Source organism: Phoca vitulina, unplaced genomic scaffold (genome assembly GCF_004348235.1).
Source record: "Phoca vitulina isolate PV1807 unplaced genomic scaffold, GSC_HSeal_1.0 scaffold54, whole genome shotgun sequence".
NCBI classification, from domain to species: Eukaryota; Metazoa; Chordata; class Mammalia; order Carnivora; family Phocidae; genus Phoca; species Phoca vitulina.
This window is the reverse complement of record NW_022589757.1, coordinates 8,300,018-8,314,136: the sequence shown is the minus strand read 5'-3', so window position 1 is coordinate 8,314,136 and position 14,119 is coordinate 8,300,018. Positions and strand designations below refer to the sequence as shown.

Below are 14,119 nucleotides of genomic sequence, written 5' to 3'. Positions count from 1 at the left end.
CTTATCAAATTTTAAACCTTTTATGCTTCAAAAGATATGTCAAGAAAATTAAAAGGCAAGCCACAGATTGGGAGAAAATATTTGTAAAGCATACATATGACAAAGATCTTGTATCCCAAATATATGAAGCATTCTTATAATTCAATGATGAAGAAACAAAGAAGCCAATTAAAAAGTGAGGGGATGGGGGCACCTGGGTGGCTCAGTTGGTTAAGTGACTGCCTTTGGCTCAGGTCATGATCCTGGAGTCCCAGGATCGAGTCCAGCATCAGGCTCCCTGCTCAGCGGGGATCTGCTTCTCCCTCTGACCCTTCCCTCCTCATGCTCTCTCTCTCTCATTCTCTCTCTCAAATAAATAAATAAAACCTTTAAAAAAAAAAAAAGTGAGGGGCACCTGGGTGGCTCAGATCGTTAAGTGTCTGCCTTCAGCTTGGGTCATGATCCCAGGGTCCTGGGATGGAGCCCCACATCGGACTCCTGGCTCAGCGGGGAGCCTGCTTCTCCCTCTCCCTCTGCCTCTTCCCCTGCTCATGCTCTCTCTCTCTCTCTCTCTCTCTCTCTCTCCCTCTGTATCTCTGTGTCTCAAATGAATAAGTAAAATCTTTTAAAAAATTAAAAAATGAGTAGAATATTTGAATGTTTCATCAGAGAAGACATACAGATGGTCAATAAATGCATGGAAATATGTTCAACATCATTAGTCATTAGGAACATGCAAATTAAAATCACAAGATACTGTGTCATGTCTACCAGAATGGCCATAATAAAAAAAAAGATAAGAATAAGTTTGGGATATGGAAAAACCTGAATCCTCACACATTGTTGAGTATTAATGCATAATGATACAGTCACTTTGTAAAACAGTTTTTCACTTTCTTAACATGCTGAACATAAGCTTACAATAACATCCAGAAACTCCATTGCTAGGTATTTCTGTTTCCATCCTTGACTCTTTAGAATCTATTCTTCACACAACTGACAGAGGGATCATTAAAAATATAAAACAAATATCATAACTGCTCAAAAATTTCTAATGGCTCCTCATTCTGCTCACAATAAAATCCTGAGTTCTATGGCCAACACGGTGCTGCATGCTCTGCTCTGTGAACTCCCGAACTCCCCCTCTCTCCTTTCACTTATCAGTCTCGGCCACACAGGTCTTCCTGTGCTCTTCAATCCTATTCACACTCCTATTCCTGCCTCAGGACCTTTGCATTGACTCCTCCCCCTGCCTGGAATATTCTTCATTGAGATACCTTCATGGCCACTTTCATTTCATTCAGAACTCCTAGATTTTATCAAAGAAGACATCCCTGACCACACTATTTAAAGAAGAGCACCACTCTTTACTCACCTCCCCCACCGTATCATCCCTATCCTTTCACCCTGCTTTATTTTTCTTTATAGTACTCATTACTTCCTGACACATTTCAATTGGGGTGTGCATGTGTGTGCGTGTGTGTGTGTGTGTGTGTGTGGTCCTCCCTGCCTAGAAAGGAAATTCCATGAGGACAGAGACCTTGCCTATTGTCTGTTTTGTTCATCAATTTACCTCATTTGATTCCCACAATCAACATGTAAGTCGGGTCATTTTGTTTATAGGGGAAGACAATGAGGTTTACACAGAGGTTTAGCAGTTTAGTAAAAGTCATGCAGCCAAATTCAAGCTGGAATTTGAGACCAGGGCTGTCTGACTCCAGTGCCGTGGAGTCATCATCAGTACAGACTCCCAAGAAAAACAATTAAATTGGATCCCACTGAACAAAGTTTTATTTAATCTGTTCCTCTTAAATCAGAGTTAATGACCTTAATAATTTTGAATTCTTTGAGTCTGTATACATCAGCAAGAGCTATACAAAAATAAGAAATGTAGCTGTGATATCTTGGCTTTCTCACATTTGCTCCAGCCTGTAAAAAAAGTCAACGTTCTTATCCTAAAATTTGAAATAAACACATTTCAGAAAAATTAGAAATTCCAAGCACTTACATAAATCCAATCTAACATCAAGATTAGTAGGGCAAGAATATGTAAGATAGATGACACCAATTCATCACAGAAACTTCCTTCCTCCAGAGCATAATACATTACACAGCTTCATAGCAATCCATGTGATTTATTAGTGTAATCAGAGGATAGTGATACCTTTTTAAATTGTTTTTTTTTTTTTTTTGCTCAAAAGTTATACACACAAAATGTAATCAAGGAAAGAATAAAATACTTATTTATGTCTAAGCTCGTCTCAATGTCAAGAGACTCTGTTTTTGCAGTTTTCTTCCTTCTATCTCTTCCTTTATGTCTTAGAAATATTCCAAATATACAGATGTACTTGTGGACACGGTAATGAAACCAGAATGCTCTGAGCATATTAATTAATGGCCAGGGAGAAAAGAAAGGAGCAGAAAGGAAAGATGGCACCTTGAGTAATGGGAGCATGATCCACTTCTCCTCCAAGACCCCACGGTGTGTCCAACCCTTTGTAAGTTCTGAATGTGGAGATGGTGATATATAGAAGACAGCACTTCCTCCAAAAAGCCCACCCATTACTCAGAAAGACAAGCAGGAATATGCTCCCCAGTCTTCTCTCCAGAGTTCCGGGAGGTGAAGGAGAGGAATTTGCCATGTAACCTGGACTGAGAGTCATCACCATGGTCACCACTAGAAGTGAAAGTTAGTACCCTGCAGCCAACCAATCCCAACTCCAGTTTGGGGCTCAGCACAAACTGAACCTGACGGTTTAAAAAAATGCATCTTAACACCATCATGGCCCAAGAGGAAAAAAGCTGATTAGAATTCCAGGCTTGCCGTTGTACACCAACACGGGGTAGCAGTAAAAAGGAGATAAGCTTTTTCATCCAAAATCTGCAGGTATCTTTACAAAATAGTTTTAAATTCCTTGCAGTAAATTCCTATGCAATCTCTAAAGTTCCTCTCCCAAGATCTGCTGTGAAGGCTCTTGAACCAAACCCTGAAATCACTCATGCATCTTTTTTCAACATAGGATAATAAAACACTATATATTTGTGCATGAAGCAATACATCATGTTTATTTGGTAGTAGCTAGAGTTAGAAATCATTATACCTTCACACGATCCTTGTAGATTGACCCATCTATTCACAGGCCCTTGGTTTAGCTGTGCTAATTAAGGATGACTTGCCTCCCATCATTAAACATGGACTTCTGTACCATATTCAGGTTATCAGAGCTTTGAACACGGAGTGTTTACCAGTGTCTTAAGAGAGAATATTAATGCAAGAGTTACTGCAGTTTTGCTTGTAGTTATTAAAAAAAAAAACTCACCCCATCAAACTTGAGAAAACAAAGGACCTGGCTGGAGGGAGAGATGCAATTAATTAGAAAGGACTTATGGATTCTTCTCCTCCCAGCACTCCGCTTCATAGGGAATGGACACTCAGTAAAGCGTTGTGGGTGCTTTTTGTTGGACAACCTTTATTCACATTTATATAATAAATATTTAATGCAGAATACTCAAAGAACACAGAAGACAGAACTGGACCAGAGTCAGAAGCTCTGGCTGTGTAGTTACCTAGGTTGTGCAGCCTAGCGTAAGATCTTACTTCTCTTTTTCCTCATTTGAAACATTACAATTCCCACCTTCCTACCCTATCTCACCTGTCTTTTGCTCTGAAGCTTCAGTGAATTAATGCAAGTAAAAATGTTCTAAAAAGGACATTTGTAAACAGAGGCATTTGAAATTGTTTCTTACTTTCAAGGCATCAAGATAATATGCCAAGGGTATACATCAACGGTGTCCTGGGATCTTTTCATTTTTATGCAATTTTTCTCTGCCTGTTGGTCTTGCTTTTGACAAGATAGATGGAGAAACACTTCATTGGTTAGGAGGAAAATGATTTCCAAACCCTTAATCTTTCATCTTTAGCTATGATGCTCTTGATTATTAGAATCACACTGGTGATTATGATTAATGTTATATCAACTCCATGGAATTAATTGTTCAAGGTGAATGTGATGAGAAAGAAGTAAGCTACCTTCTCCCACTTCTAGTGTCCTTAAACCTTCTACCATTAAACAATTTGCTACCTCTACATTTTGTCAAATTTAACTCTTGTGGATTCTTAATGAATTCCAGCCTTAAATATATGAAAAAGAAGGAACTAAATGATGACTTCTTTCAATTTTTTATTGACCTATAACACACATATCAAAAAATATACATAAGTTAACAGCTAAGAGAATGTTCATGAACTAAACACACTGGTATAACCACTATCAGATCAAGAAACAACTCCAGCCACATTAAACAACTCACTCTAGAATCTAATGTTCATTCCCAACGTATTTTTTACTAAACATTACAAATCTATTACATGGAATATAAAATTTTAGTATTTTCAGAGTCAATCATGTAAATATAAGTGTTAATCAAAACATACACAGAGCAGTTTCTTGGACAAATGTGAAAGGATTGTCAGTCTCAATAAGGTATAGCCCACCTTACCATTAGATTCCTCTGCTGTTGTCCATTGAAACATTTAAGTAATTGTGATTCCTTGAAACCCAAGACAACTTCTTCCAAACATGTGACAAAATTTTAATACTGTGATGAGATAGCGAGTTAGAGAATTCCAATCAAGGCAGAAAAATAATCACAAAAGTGATTAAAACATCATGACACTACACTAATAATATTTGCCTCTTCTGTTTACAATGAAAACTAAACATGAGGGCCTATATTTTGCCCAGGTGGAAAGTTAATGACATGGATGTATAAATATCCACTTTTTCTCTCAACCCATTTTGATGTGGACATGCATGCATGGAAGTCTAATAGCACAGCTCTTTCATGGAATTGTCCTGAGGAATGAAATGAATCTTCTTCCCAAAGTGAGTTGCCAACCATGAGAGCAGAGGAGAGGATTCATGCTGCAGGTTTCTCTGCTCATGCCTGTGTGTCCTGGCTTAGCAGCCCAACTCACAAATGGCCTGTTTTTCTGTGACAGGAGAGAGTGCTCTCTCCCTGGGAGCAGGAGACACCCAGGAGATTCCACCTCAGCTGAACAGCCCCAGAAATGTGTGTGGACACCCACGCTTTGTTGAGACTTACCTTTCCTACTGGTGCGGGTACAGGTGTGTGATGCTGTGATGAGGTCAGTAATGGGAAATGGATCTAAATGCATTACCTTAATTCAGCTGTGTGATATAGCACTCAGATGCCACTGACATCGCCATGGAACTCAAGTTGTCCCCTAAATAAGATCAATTCTTCAAAATGACTGCAAGATAAAGTTAATCCTTCAGGCTCAAGAAACCTTCCTAAGACACATTTGCATTCATCCTACTTATCATCTTAATTGTCCTGGCCATACTCGCTGATCATTTAGCATGTATCTGCTGAGTATTTGCATTGTGCCAGGCACTTGGCCAGACATTGCTATATAGTCATGAGTAGAGCAAAAATGGGCCTTGACTTCAGAACATTTATAGTCTACTAGAAGAGGCAAAGTAATGAAATAATCCACAAAAATATCTTGATTTCTTACCCCACCACACCTTTTATCTTATATCACTTCTCCCCAATCTTTTTTAAACCTACTCCTCTTCCATGGTCCAGCTGAAATGTCTTTATCCATGGCACAAGCTTTCTGTAACCAACCCCAACAGCCCATAGTAACCTGCTTCTCAGCCCCATGCACTGTTGACCATACCAGTATCACCACATAATCTGAATGCATGCCACCAGTGAGCTCATAATACAAGACACCAATAACTGACCACAGCACTCTTCCCACTAGCCAAGAAGTAGCCTCAAGATCTCATCAAATACAGAAAGTCAGGCAGCCACAACCAATCAACTGGAGCAGAGTCAGTCCATTCCATTAACTAAGCGATGACCAGTCACCTCTACCTTCTGTCGTCATTATATCCTCCCGTGTAGGTATTATCTCCACAAGTGTGATCTGAACAACTCAAGGGACATGGACCATACCTTATGTTCCTTTTAACAGTTCCAATTCAGCAACTGCATGCTGAGCACAGACTATGGGAGAGCCCTGTTGTTGGTACTACAAGAAATACAGAGTTGAATGAGATGCAGTCCCTGCTGCCAACAACTTCCAATTTTTTGAGGGATAAAAACTTCACAAATATCTACAATTTGAAGCAGAGTAAAATGAATGGTGTAAGAAAAGGCCAGAGGTTTAGAGAAGCCACAGATGAGATCCAACTGGAAGAACAGGAGAGGTTCCTTAGAGGAGGTGCCATCTGAGATGGACACTAATGATTGGAGAAGGAGGAAAGCGGAGGCAGAGTGTCACACTCCAGGCATAATGAAGGGCACCCACAAAGCCACTGAAAAAGGAAAGTTCAGAATCCTTCAAGTATTCCCTTTTGGCCCCAAAGTACTTAGCATGACATCTCATTCGAGGTAGATATTCAACCAGGGCTGGTAAGTAGATGCTTTAGGCAGTACCTGGTTAATTACAACATAAAGGAGCCAAAGACTCTGTGAACACTTCACATGTGCACGCTCGCCCACACACACACACCCACACACACACACACAATCCAGAATAACAGACATTTCCAAAGTGGCACTCTAGGCTCCACCAGGTTACAGAGACAAGAAGTGAGCTGACCTGGAGTAGATTCCTTTTTCTGGTCATGGTGATGCTGTTAAAGGATTGTAGATCTGTTCTTCCAAGATTATGGATCTGAGTAGGTTTTTGGTCTCCAATGTTTTGAAGAATTTATGTTCAGTAGGTGTTCCTGAGATGTTAATAAATAGTATATGGAAAGGAGTTTTGTATTCAGGTTAACTTGAGGACACAGCGAGATAAGTGAGGTTTACCGGTTGTCCCTTTCACAGCATTTCTCAGAGACTTGGACAAGCTGTCACCATGATTCTCCAAGAGGAAGGGGGATGGATGATCGTTTCCTAAATGCATTCGACCATTGTCTTTTCTTTTTTTTTAAATGAAGACTCTCCTGGTACAAGTACTCCATAGAACACGCTATGATTTGATAAGTTAGATGCAATTATTGAGAAAAAATAGAAAATTAAATGCAGTTTTGCCTAAGTGATGGAGACAGAGGTCTCAACCAGTAAATGTCAGCTTCCGGGAAATCTTGTCCATCCTCAGTGTATCTATTCCTTTTCCATCTACCCTCCATTTTACCACATCCTTTCCCACCCTACCCACTAGGGATAATAAAAGCTAACATTTATTGAGCCTTCACTTTATGCCAAGCCCTGTTTTAACTGCTTTAACCCTCACAATAATCTTCAGCACTATTATTATTCCAATTTTATGAATGAGACAGCCTAAGGCACAGAGGAATTGAGAAATTTTCCTTTGCTCACCTATATAGTAAGTGGTAAAGCCATGATACAAATCCAGGCAGAGCTAAGACTCCTAACCACCACGCTAGTATCTACCCGGAAGAGTGAGGAAGTGGGGGAGAGATCACACGAAGACCCTCGCTCCTGTCTTTCCCCCAGTGCTTATGATGGGTTGGTCTGCCAACACTCCCTCCCCCATCCAGTCTTCAAGGAAATGGAGTCCAGTCATCCCTCACACAGGGTCTGGTGGTTCTGATTAAGACCATCTTAGTCTGGCCATGTGTCTTTTGTTTCCTTACTCTAGAATGTGAAACTTCCTCCCAAATATCTCATTCAGCATTCCACCTTGATGAAATAAATCACAAGTTTGGAGAGGAAGCAGATCATACAGCCTTAGCAACTACTTCAGGCAAACGGTGTGACAGAAATCAACATGCATCACTTGGATTTGCCTGAAATTTCTTTTGGAGGGCTGGGGAAAGGCAACTATTTCTCGGCTGAGGTTCCAGCTCACTCCTCTGTCCTTCCACCCCTCAGCAGTCTGTCCCAATTTTTTACTAGTTCTTCCCAAAGAAGGAAAAAAGAAACGTCCCTTCAGCCTCCTCCCTCACCCTCTGTCCTCAAACACCGCCTCACAGTCACTCCCAATTCCCACTCAGAACCTTTTCTTGTACCTCTTTTCTCTCCTTCTCTCATTACGGATTCATCTCTCTGCTCCTCTTTGCCTCCCACTGCCGTGTGACAAATCTCTCTTAAAATAACACTGGTGACTCACCCAGCAGATACTGTATTCCATTTATGTATACCTTTGTTTCCCCAAGGGGCACAGAGAATTTCACAGATATTCAGTGTTATTTTTACCTCATCCTTGTAAAGAGATTATCTGTCAAAAAGGAATAAAAATGCAGTTTGGGCTTTTGTCTGAATGACTTGAGCATTAAGGCTGATAGTCTTTTTGCTCTTCCAGGTCTCATCCTTCTCCTCATCCCCTTCTCCTTGGTACTGTTTTTTTGTTGTTGTTGTTGTTGCTGTTTTGTTTTGTTTTTCAGGATCTATTAGTAACCACACCAGAAATTAGACTAAAATCTTACCAATCTGTTGTGGTCTTTCTTAACCAGTCTTCCAAACTGGAAGCCTCAGAGCAGCCTTGCTTCCTCCAACTGCTTCAGCCCACACACCCGTTGCTAACCAAGCCATTCGGGTCCTGCCCCAGACCCCTCGCTCCTATTCCCACTTCAAGGACCTCATCCAAGCCACCACCTCCTCCAGCCTGGCCTGATGCAGGGGTCACCTCACCATCCCCCCCACCCCCAACCATTTTATTACTCCCTCAAGTTAGTATTCCCAACCTAGATCTGATCACGCTGCCCCAGGGGTGTTCCATTTAAACTCCTATCCTTTTCCAGGGCACTCGGGGCTTCTCAGTCTAGCCTCAGCTACCTGGCCTCTGTGACCCCTGAGTCGACACCATAGACATCCCAAAAATAAGCAGTGTCCCTCAACGTGCCTCCATTCATGTGCCCCCCCTCCCCAGCAGGAACACCCGCCTCTAACTTCTCTTCCTGGAGAGCTCCTTCTCAGGTTTAAAGGCACAATTTTTATATTACCTCTTCTGAAGAGCTTTTCTGAACTTCCCCAGGGCACTTTTAACTATTCTCTCTTCTGCATGCCTATAGCTTTTTATGATAACTGCTGGAGTAGATTCACATAATGTCGTATATATTCCACAAAAACTTACTGGAAGCCTGTGATGTCCCAGGCATTATGCCAGGCACTAGATACAGAGGGATCAAATTCACAGTCCCTACCCTGACTATGTACGAAGTAAGACAAGAAATGAAGAAAAGTAATTGGTATTTCAGAGTGAAATGAGCCACAATAGAGCTAAGCCCAGGGGCTGAGTGGGCACATGAGAGGGCCGTCACCCAGGCTGGGGACATCACAAAGCTTTCTGAGAAGAGAGGAGCCCTGAGCTGCGCTGTCAGGAATATCCAAGTTGGAATGGCTTTGGGGACTGCACTTTCTCCCCACCAGATCATGGGCTCCGTAACAGCGGACTAGATCCTGTGTCCCTTGTACTCTGCCAAGTGCTCAACAAATACGCAGGAAACCAAATAAATCAGAAAAGGCTTGGTCTGTGGATCTCTAAAACCCCAGTAATATCAAGTTTATTGCTTCCCAGCCCTACCTCCTCCTTCCTCTTGGTCCCACCGATCCAGCTTTAGCCAATAAATAATGCAAATAATAAGGTGATTCTGCAAATGCGGTTTTTTCCCATCCCAGCCCTGGCTCCGCACAGCCAAGGAATCTGGAACGAAGCAGCTGGCCTGAGGCATTTGGCATGCCACTGAGCCACCCACCAGAGTCGGGCAATCAAGCATCGCTGATGCGCACGCTGGCTAAGCAGAAAAGGCCCGAGAGGAAAAGGGAAAATGTGTCACACCATGCCAGGCCAAGTTCAAAAGTCACCAGGTCCAGAGCCCGCTCCCAGTTGACTTCCCAGCCCCCATCTCATTCTCTGCACTTCACTTTGCACCTAGCAAGCAGTGTCATTTCCCACAGCCTGTAACATGAAGTGCACACTCCTGCTCTAGCTGGCGAAGCCCTGGGGAAATTCTCCATCTCTCGCCTTCACTTTTGTCTTCACCCCCATTATTCTCTAACCTTCACTTTTTCCCTCGGTTGGCCAGTCGTAAGAAACCATGCGCATTTCCTTAACCCATCTCTCTGGCCTGCAGGAATTTTCACGGCTGCTGTTCTTTTTGCCTGGAATGCACTGAAACCCCCTGGATAATTGGCTCATCCCTCGGTTTTAGGCTGAAGGCTACTTTCGAGCCGGTCCTGCCCCCCTCCGCAGGCTGAAGCCTGGGCAGGTTTGCGCCTGAGCGTCCATAGCGCGCTCTCTGGTCTCCCTCTCAGCGCCCGGGTGACGTTGTGGTGAACTTGTCTGCTTAGCTGGGTAAACTTCCCGCAGGTAAAGACTGTGTCCGGTTTCCGCACTGCATCCCAGAGCCCAGCAAAGCGTCCAGACTGCGTGCGTTAGGCACCATAAACATCTGTTGATTGAGTTGATGAAGAATCCTGGAGAAAGAGATAGGGCACATTTTATCGCAAGGTAAGCTTGGTGAGAGCAGGAACTTTGTTCGGCTCACTGCCGCACCTCAGTTTCTGGCACAGAGTAGACCCTCAATAAATGCTTACTGAATGAACTAATTAATTAATTGGCTAGACGAAGATATTATGTAGGCCTGCTACTCTCTTCATGGGTTCTTTATGTGTGGTTTGGTCTTCAGGGGACTGGCTTCTGAAGAGAGGAATTTAGCGTGACATAGCCGTCAACAGCATGAACTTGGACCACACCTCCAGGGGTTTACATCTGAGCTATATCCCTCACAGTTTTCATGTGCTAGTTGTTTTGTCTTTAATTGAGGTCAGTTATGTGATAAATGTCTTAACATTTGTAAAGCAATAAACTAGTGCTGGTGACAGAGTAAAAACTATTTAAGTATTTGCTATAGAAAACAGAACAGTATTGCAAATGCAGTCAAGAAATGCTGTCCACAGTTGACAGGACAAGAAATAAAGAATACGTATATTACTTAAAGCTATCAACATAACTAACTGGAAATATCGACATAATCCTATGGAGACAATGGCAGAAGGTTGGGACTAAGTGAGCTACGTCCTAACGTTTCATACAGGCAGCCACAGATCATGTCCAAAATTGACAACCCAGGAAATAGTGGCGTGCAACTCTTGGTGATTTGAAGGTGACTATGAGGACGATCATCAGCTAAAAGAGTGAAAAGCAGTTGTCTATGAAGAAGAAGATTAAAAAAGAGAAAGAACAGGGCAGGAGACTGTGGGTTTCCTTAGTGGTCCTTTTGTACTATTTAAACTTTTGACTACATTCATGTGTTATTTTGATAAATTAAAAACATTTTTTAAATAATTGCATAGGAAAAAATCAAATGGGAAGTGCTTGTTATGGTCTTCAAATACTTCTAAGTTACCTTAAAAATTCTGAGACTTATGGGATGATGTGGCCATGCTCTGAGAACTCCTATTTTACCTCCACGCTAGGGGGACTCCTGCACCCCACTGTCCTTCATGAGGCTGGGATAGCATGGAAAGTCGATGTCTGAGATTAGGCTCAGTTTCTCAGTAACTCTGTGCTCTTAGCCAAGACATTCAATCTCTGTGTGGCTCATTTTCTCACCAATTAAATTATAGTGACAGTTTTAGACTCACTGTGTTGTTACATCAGATACCTAGAAAAGCATAAAATACTATACAAATATTATAATCACAGTGAGGAATTTCCTAGTGCAGAGAAAAACATGTAACAACATCTTTCTTCAAACCAACTAAAGGTGCATCTTCCCGGCATTTTTTATGAATAATAATAATTCATAATTTTATATAAAATCAGAAATCCTTTGAGAGTACATTCCCAAGATAATCATTCCCTTCTCCATGTTATCTCTGTTTCTTGAACATGCTTATATTATTTCCTGTTTTAAGCCCTGTACTGCAGTTGGTTTGCTTACATCATAGTTTCATCCACTAGACTGTGAGTTCCCGAGGGCAGAAATGCTGTTTTACTTATCTTGATATATCCTGGGCTTAACACAGTGCTTGCCCTAAAGAAAGTACCCCAAAATGTTTGCTGAACTGAACATCGTTTTTAAAAAAAAAAAAAAAAAGTTTATTTTGAGGGCTCCTGGGTGGCTCAGTCAGCTAAGCATCTGCCTTCAGCTCAGGTCATGACCCCAGGGTCCTGGGATCAAGCCGCACATCAGGCTCCTTGCTCAGTGGGGAGCCTGCTTCTCCCTCTCCCGCTTCCCTTGCTTGTGTTTTCTCTCTCCTCTCTCCCTCCCTTCCTCTCTCCCCCCTCCATCAGATAAATAAATAAAACCTTTTTTAAAAGTTTATTTTGAGTTAAATATAATTTTAGAACTATAAAAGAGTAGACGTAGAATGAAGGAAATAAGCTAACATGTGTTCTTCCTCCATCCATCCAACAAATATTAACTGACGCCCTAAAGTTCTATCCTAAGCTCTGAATAATACATACAAGCAGCTTCCAGTCTAATGGTGGGGATGGCGGGGGGCGGGGGGGAGACACAGAGAGACAAATGAGCAATTTCAGTACAAATTGATAAATTTTTGGTTAAAGGTAAGTACAAGATGTCAGAGGAGCACAAATAGTGGTCGCAGCCCCTAAAAAAAGAAAATAATATTCTGAGATCTCTTCTTCTTACATTATTTATTTGAATTGAATTAAATTAAAATCCAATAAACCACCAGAGTATAGTTAGAAAACTCAGGTCCTACACAAATGAATTCAAAACATCCAGTCAATTAGTTAAAAGTTATGTACACTACTTGGCTGAAATCCCTTGACATCATACAGCACCACCTTCAATAATGTGGTAAGTTAACAAGATGTTCATACCCATATTCTTCCATTTGTCATATTATTATTATATCATGGAAACCTCTAGGGTCTGGGACACATTTGGGAAATCAAATACACACCTCAGTCAAGAATCCATTCCGTTCCTCTTCTATGACTTTGCCATGTGTCACCCCTCATAAAGCAAGTATTTTTTTCTTAGTCCTTGTTTCTTTAAGCCAGCTTTGAAAATTATTGTGGGCAAATAGAAGCAGGAAAGGATAGATGGGCCCACCTTTTGCTAGGAAGCGACTTTCTAATGGAGCCCACTCTGGCTCACTAGCTGGATGACTAGAAGTGAGCAGATTCCAACCAGCTGCCCTCAGTTAATCTCTGAAAGCATTTGATATTGCTGAGTGCCCCCTGAGGACTAGATAGTAGTAAGTACTCCCTCTTCCCTTGAAATGATCAAGGCACAGTTAGTTCTTACTAGTTAGAGTCACATAGAACTGGATGTATGCATCATGGGCTACGTGGATAGTATATAGGCATAAACATGAATCAAATTGGCAATTTAATGAAAATATAACAGAGCATGAGTCTGGGATATTGCGATGCCCAGATGAACATTTAATTAAAACTTTACTGCAAGTTGTGATCACATTCAAGAAATGTTCCAGATTGCCAGTGTTTGAGGTATTTAAAAGCTTACTGACAGCCAGGCATGCCTAGTATGATAAAGTAGTGACAATTACCGACAACACGGGAAGACAGCAAGGTCATTGCCCATTTCAAAGAGCAATGACTGTTATTTGAATAAAATATCTTTTCACCAAAAGTCTAACCTTTGCTACCTTGACAAATGAAAGAACTGACAAGCCCTTTGTTTGTGTCCTTTCATAGGAAGCCAAAAGAAACACAGAGAGGTAAGAGAATCTGCTAGAGATCAAACGTGAGTGAAGCCATTTTTGAGATGTGGACCCTCAGAATGGAAATGCAATGACAGTTGGCTTATTTTCTCCCCTATTTCATAAATAGAACTCTATTATGAAGACAGGTTGAAATAGTTCTTAAATTGTTGCCGTTGTCACAATTGTCACTTGTCACATTGTCACAATTGTCACTTGCAAGCTGGAACCTAAGAATGATGACTATAGCTTTCATCTCTGATAAACACTGGCCAAAATCTCTCCCATCATGAATACCGTCAATGGGAGGGACAGTTAGGACAGAGACAGAGCATAAATGATATATTATCTTTCCCAATATGTAATGAATAGACTTTGAGATTATTCTCAGTAATAAATATTTATTAATTAAAACATCTAAATGAATATGAAAGACATAAAAAATAAAAATACAAGAAAATAAGTTGGCTCATGCAGCACTTTTATAAAAAGT

General features: G+C 41.3%; 1 pseudogene; it reads left to right on the top strand.

Moving 5' to 3' along the window:
- The window catches only part of LOC116622726, an 85,568-nt pseudogene extending 79,322 nt beyond the window's left edge, over window positions 1-6,246 (top strand).
- The last annotated feature ends 7,873 nt before the right edge of the window (window positions 6,247-14,119 follow it).